Below are 7,528 nucleotides of genomic sequence, written 5' to 3'. Positions count from 1 at the left end.
CTTAATATGTAACGAATTTTCAATCAAAACCTTGAACACGGAATTGTTTATATCATATTATCCCGTTTATATATTAGCTTTAGAAAAATCGGATTCTCCACGAAGAATCATGTAAAAACTTAATTGAACGAGTGGATTCAACAACGTCCTTAGCGCTTGGACTCGCTCTCTCAGTACCCCCTATATTGTTGAAACGCGGAAAAATGTCTGAAAATAACTAAATTGGAAAATTAACTATGCAAAGAACATGAAAATGTGCGGCTTGATCAGCCGCGCAACTTTTGTTAAGGAAATTATTTCATCAAATAGATAGTTTTTTTACTAAAAACTAAAAAACAGATATTCTTCTTGTACGGAAATCAATGACTTTTAAAAGTAAGCTCGCGAAAAATCTGCTCTAGCTCGATAAAATAATCCCGGTTTTTCTCCAACTAATAATGCTCTACCGATTATAATTATTTCTTAATAATACATGTATTTTGGATATATAAAACTTGACAAATTTTGAAAATCATCGTCAGGAGTCGTTTCCTCAAAATTTAGCGAAAAAGTATGCAGGGAAATTTTGCGGACGAAAAACTTCAGGTGGCAGAGTTGTTCTTTTTGTTTTAAGACTTTTGTTTTCGGCGAAAAATTATTTTGTAGCGGTGATTGTGTGTTGCTGTATTTGGTATTTAATATTTTGACGCAACATTTAAGAAATTTAAATCAGATTAAATTCCCAATTCAAAATCCGATGAAACGTCCAATAATCAAATTGATGCAAACTCATGTTAAAAACAAAACAAGAATCCAGCGACCAAATTTAGACCACAGAAAACAAACAAAAAAAGATCCGATTTTAATCTGAGAAAAAAATTTTAAATAATTTTTGTACAAAAATAAAAAAGAGGAAAGAAAAATGAGAACTCAACCAACCACACCCCCTTCCTCCTTTTTTGTTCCTTTTGTCTTTTTTATTTTTATTGCTATCAAATTACAAAAAGAGTATATTGAATATGAAATTCGAAAAATTCCTAAACTAACCTAACCTCACGAAACACAATTAAACTGAACTGTAACTTAAACATTTGCATGTTTAAGTTACAGTTCTACATTTAATTGATACAAACATTGCCAGGTTAATGGAGATGGGGTCAATTCTACTTGTAGTTCTAAGTTTCTACAAATGAGTAATGTGCGTCTAAATTTTCACCCACCTGTAGTACAGTATCCTTAGGTTCTGTTAAATTAGATTCATTTGTAGGTTAAGATCGAGTTAACCTATTAAATATAGCACACATTTAAGACTGAGAACCGTACGCTTACGTAGCTACACGTGTGGTTAAATTTCATTCGGCTAGGTTAGGTTAGGTCAGGTTTTGTTAGTTTAGGATAGGTTAAACCTCTATGTAGGTTAAGCCGAAACGGAATGAAACGACACCGCAAACACAATGGGACAACACAATGAGTTTAATTGTGTTACGTGAAGTTAGGTTAGGTCAGGTTAGTTCAAGTTTTTTAGGTTAGGATAGGTTTTACCTCTTTGCAGGTTAAGCCCGAGCTGATTCAAACGATACCGCAAACACAATCGGACAACATAATCAGTTTAATTGTGTTTCGTGTGGTTAGGTTAGGCTAGGTTAGATTTATTTCTAGGTTAGGCTCGATTTGGATCATTCGATGTAGCACACATTTGCTACTGGGAAAATATGCTTCCAGAGCTTTACGTGTAGTTCAATAAATTTCTGTTAATTCAGGTTATGTGAGGTCAGGTTCGGTTGGGTAAAGTTATGTTAAATAAGTTGATATCAGGCAAGGGTTGATCCTTCACAGTTGTGGACATGTTTTTGAAGTGAAAATTTGCATCACTCGCATTATTTTTAAATTTATTTCCCTCAGTGGATGATTTTTCGCCATTTTTTGAGCTTATTGCTCAACCATGACATGATGGGTGATTTTTGATACCGAAGTTGAATTCAGCGCCCCAAAATCCACAGGAATACGTGTATCTTGTTACCAGATCCGCACAAACAATATTTTCAAATAATCGAAAATCAAATGAAATCAGCTGAAAACACTTAAACTATTCCTAAATTGTAAGCAAGTCAGTAGAAGTCAACGAGTAATTGTGATAAATCACGAGCAGTGAAGCGAGAAATCAATAGAGCAGTCTGTGTAGTCAGAGCATTCAGCGTGCGACCCTTCGTTTTATCGCGTCATCGCCCTTCTACAGCTTATTTTGCAGCGAGCAGAGAGTGTGTATTATCATTGACTACTTGAAACTGTACATATAAAAGATTCGCCGTAATTTTTTCACCAATACCAATACCAATGCAAACTTTAATGCTCATATCTTAGTTCGTCAAAGAGAGGAGGTGGGGTTGCCGCTCTTTCTGAATGATTTGGACGTCCTGTGCATTTACGAATTATGGTTCACTTGTGATCAAAACTTCGAAATCAATGGATACTTGACCTATCGGTGTGATAGAGTTGTCGAAAAGGGGGCTGGGGTGGATCGCTGATTCTAATCAGAGACGATTTCTGCGTAGGCAGCATAGATTTAAATGGTTCATGGACGAGGGATATGGTGGACGTGGGTATAACAATTAAAACTTTACTCTGGAGAGTAGTCGTCCTCATTATCTAAGTCCCTTCCGATGCCAGAATCAAACAGGGTTTCTGGCTAGGCGTGATATATCATGTGTCAAATAGAAGCTATTTCCGGATCCCGGTCAACTCGCCAATAATCTGGATTTTGTTTTTTCCACAGCTAATCTCCTGTGCCAATCTCCACTGTGAGAGTTGGTGATAATAGTCAAAGGAAGGATTGTGTTTTGGTCTTTGGAAGGCTGAAAGCCTCTTTATCCCATTGCCACTTCTCATCCAAGAAATTTAATATCAGACTGTTAAACGGCGGTCTGCTTAACGAGAAAATAGGGGTCTTATGACGGGCTTGAGATCTCACCTGGCAAACGGGGTAATTCCTGCGGATATATATGACAAATTCATCAATTTGGTTTGTGGCTTTCTGAAGGCGGATTGTGGCTTTCTGAAGGCAATTGGTTCTTATAAAATAAGGGAATTGGGGCCTAGAGTAGGGTGGATAGCGAGCTTAAATCGCAGCTCCAAGGAATTTAACACCAATCCTTTCGAGCCTTCTGTGAGTTCTTCTTCCCGGAAACGGGTTTTTGAAGAATTTTTTGCACTCTTAAGGTTCTGGATTATCGGGCCAGATAATCAACCTTTTTCTTGCGAAGAGTTTCGGGTGGCGTTGATATTGTGCAAGGCTAAGTCAACCCCTGCCATAAATGGTGTGTCGTATGCGGTCATTCGCGGCTTTTTTCGATTCATTGTTTAAGTTCTTACATGGACTGTTCAACGATATGTTCCACGACTCCTGATTTTCAGAAGCCTGGAGCAATACCTATGTCAATTTCATTTCAAAATTGGATAGAAAGGGTTTAAGTCAATATCTCTTACTTTAATTTTCTGCAAGTTGTTGGAGAGGTTAATTCAGAGGAGACTGGAATTTTGGGCAGAGAGTAATGGCTCGGTCCCTAGATTGCAGTTTGGTTTCAGAAAAAATAGATCTTCTATGGAATGTGCGGCCTCTGTTGTTTCAAATATTATAATGGGTTTCGGCAGAGGAAAAAAGTCGTTAATGCTCGCACTGCTTCCACGAGGTGCGTTCAATGCCGTCTTGACGGGGCAATTGATTAACGAGCTGAGTGATTTTAGGGTGACACGTAAGATTGCTCAACATTGTTTCCTTTTTGGTTAGCAGTTGGTTTTAGTGTGGCTATGTATGCAAAAGACTTATCTTTTTACGTCACTTAAAGATATGTAGAGGAGCCTTTCGAACTTCTGGAAATGGCTTTCTGTGTCTTTCAACGTATTTTCTAGAGACACCGGGTGGCAATGAGGTCATGTCCATCATAATCAAACAAACGTTTACTCATTGCCGCTCTACCCTCAACTACTTAGGTATAATATTGGACAAAAAACTTACATGGATAGCACACATCAAGGCTGTCATTGCCACAGACTCAAGAGCTATTAATATCCTAAAACTGATTGCAACAATCTTTTGGCGCACATTTCCTCCTCTCGCTCACTGTTCATAAATGAATGATCAGATCATGCCTTGGACTGTCTAAGCTCCACGCCTATTTCGATGCTTCTGTTAGAGGCTTCCGAAATCCCTTCGTCATTCTGCCAATCGTGGCTGGCAAACAGGTTTATTCTACGCATTTTCTGCTGGAATGAAAGCACGCTAGCAAGGAAATTGGAGGACTTGGCTACTGGAACCTGATTTGTGAAATTTAAAGATATACCTTGAATAGGTTGGCTTACTGGCGTCTTAATAGGCTATGAGAGCCTTTACTGGGGCTAAAGATTGTTCCAAACGACCAGGATATTTTAAAGGTTCCTGGTGAGATTTGTTAGCGGATATCGCTCTTGACTTGGAATTAGAGAAAGAATTTAAAGATTGCTATTTACCTTAGCAGCTTTTTTTCGAATTCGCCGCCTGCGATTTCCCAAGCCGACATGTGTTTACACACATAGCTCGGTTGATCCATCTCTGGGGGTATTGGGCTGTGGAGACTAGTATTGGGGCTTGTGACATCTGTACGGGTCAACATTTTTCGAGGACCGGTTAAAATTTTCCAGTGGGATGCGAATGTGGTGCGCCGTTTAAAGACCTTTCCCATATTTTGAATCAGCGCGGGATAATTTTCGATCTCACGGAGAAATCTGTGATCGAGCTGGATGGTTTCGTTCAATACAGTTACATTGTTGTATAGTTTTGTGTCTTTTCTTTTATATGTTTTTCTTTGATACTGATAGCATTAGGATTTCCAAATAAGTAGTCGAATAATGTAATACTTATGGTTTGAATTAAGCACCTTCCTGCGCGGGCAAATCCTCTCCATTCCCTCCAACATGGCGGTTCTAGTATGGATAAGGATCCTCCAGGGAAGGACGCAGAAATATTCCCCCTCCACGGTCCTGTGAGAAGTGGCAAGGAAGCGACGTCAGACTCCCGGAGCACGATCGCACTTTCAACCTCAGACCTACCCTTACCGGAAGTCTTCAGTATAATTAGCTCGACCCATCCGTGTTAGGCACATGGTTTGTCGCATCCTTCCCTAGATGATCCTTAGTATAGAGTTCGGGAGTCGCCATCGCAGTATTGAAGCAACTCACTCCCCACTCCAGAGTAATTTCTCAATACTAAATTACAATTTTAGACTAACAAATGAAAAAAAAACGCGATTTTCATGCAAAAAACGTTATCAATTCTGATTCCAAAATAATAATAAAAATTTTGGAAAAAAGTTTTAGTTTTAATTAAAATATAGTAATTTTAATGTTTAATAGTATGTCGGAAATACAAAAATATTTAATTTTGAAACTCGAACTAGATGAGGTTGATTATCGGCACAAACAAAAAAGATTTATTTTTCTGAACTAAGAATTTATTACCTCTTTTTCATTCAAATCGAATTCCTTTTGTCTGTCACTCCAAATTCTTATTCTAGGATTAGGAAGATTCTATTTAGGCATTTCTCAACAATTATTTATTATAAATATCAAATCTAAATTTGTGTATAATTCACGATCAGTGCGCTAACAGTGGCCAATCGGGTTGTCGGTGCGACGCAAGCGCTGTTCAGAAAGTTCGCAAAATCAGGGACACTGATGATAGGTAACATATCTTGATTAAAATTTATGCAACTTTGCTTTAAACACTCCTTCATTCGGTACTGCAACATATATATAGTTGGGGTCAGGAAAACCTCCTAGTACTATTACTCCGCCTCTGTTGAATGAGCATCCATGTTGATGTTAATCTACATCGTACGATTCATAATCGCGGGCAAAGTACCAGTTATCTCCTATTCTGAACCACGTATTCATTAGAGTATAAAGGTCCGGAATATGTTCATGGAATGGTTCTACTTCGAAGGCATGTGAATAATAATGACGGGGTTCTCGCGTTCGTATAAAATATGAAACTTGAAGAATAGGTCCTTGATTAGGCAGCATGAACGGGGTAGTTCTGAAGTAAATAAGTGACCGATCATTTCTTCATAAAAAGAGCCGTCCCGCATTCTTATGCGAATATGGTTAGCATCCAAATTGGGAAACTGCACGGGACCTCTTAATCCAGCTGCACCTAATTTGTTAAACAAAATTAAGAATAATTTATTATGAGTTTTTAGAATATTAACCTATATTTTTTTAAATTTTGAAAAACCAAAGGTCTACGAAGAATCTGCTACATACTTACAATACGAAAACGGTCCTTTCCGAAGTCTTTCCCGAGGAGGGATGGACCGATTTTTTTCTCATTTAAGTACTAATTATGAGTTTGTCCCTATAGTTTTTTTGAGATGAAAAAATTCAGGTGGGGCTGATTTTATAAATAAATTCACCACCTTGAATGAAATTATCTTATTATTTTGGATGTGATTTTTACTCGAAAAATACATTCTTAGTATCTACTTGATACACAGAGAAAGCTGGGGTTTCCATCAGAACCCACTTCTGGTTCCAAAGGAGCTGAAACCAAAATAACTGCACTTGCTGAAGAGGAACCCAAAATGATAAATAAGCTCTAAATAATACCTTACATGGTGTTTTAAAGAAACCTATTTGTAATTGAGCCTAGTTATAAAGAATTTATTTTTCGCTGTGCCTACTTCGACATTTTGAATTAATAACATAATTTTACCTTAAAACAAACATTTGATCAAACTCTGATTGTCTTAAATTAATAAATTAATAAAGCCCTACTTTGCAAGCGGTTGGTTTGGGGTAATATTTTCTAAAGCGCTCGCAAGGAACACGTATGTCCCCTTAACGGGTATCTGTTGAACTTCAAGTTCTAACTGATATCAACTTTTAATCGAGCCACAATTTTACTGAATCTGTAGTTCTTCTGTGTAGCTTTCACACTCTTCATGAATTTAATAAATATCCATGAGGACATAACGCAACCTTTCCTAATACCTTGCATAATATTGAATTAGTCACTTAAAATCCCATTTACTATTCAACTCGTTTATTCTGTCCGCATTCATCGTTTTTATTGCTTGTAGGACCGATCTGTTGACTACGCCTGTTACTTAAAAAAATATTGATTTGAAAAATAAAATTAAGATCAGATATGAATTCCGCACGAAACCTATACTTCGGAAAAGACACATTTCATCATGAAAATAAATAATTCATGTGTTGTTGGCTAGTTCTCTTATTTGTAATAATGAAAGTCAATTTTATTTCTGTTTACATTGAAACCTTGGCTGAATCAGCAGCGCCAATGACACAAGAAATAGAACATCAATATTAATCTCCATTTTTTTCAGTGGACACAATGAGGCAAACGACTGCCACATGAATGTATTCTTGTGGCTCCAACCAAATCACAAGTCATTGTTTACTCGTTAAAATTCAGATAGTGGAATATGAAAGATTCTTGATATTAGTTGCAAGATTTTTCCTTATTTGTTACATTTATATCCCATGGAAAATTCAGATT

Source organism: Belonocnema kinseyi, chromosome 3, assembly GCF_010883055.1.
Source record: "Belonocnema kinseyi isolate 2016_QV_RU_SX_M_011 chromosome 3, B_treatae_v1, whole genome shotgun sequence".
NCBI lineage: Eukaryota > Metazoa > Arthropoda > Insecta > Hymenoptera > Cynipidae > Belonocnema > Belonocnema kinseyi.
This window is presented reverse-complemented; position numbering follows the sequence as displayed.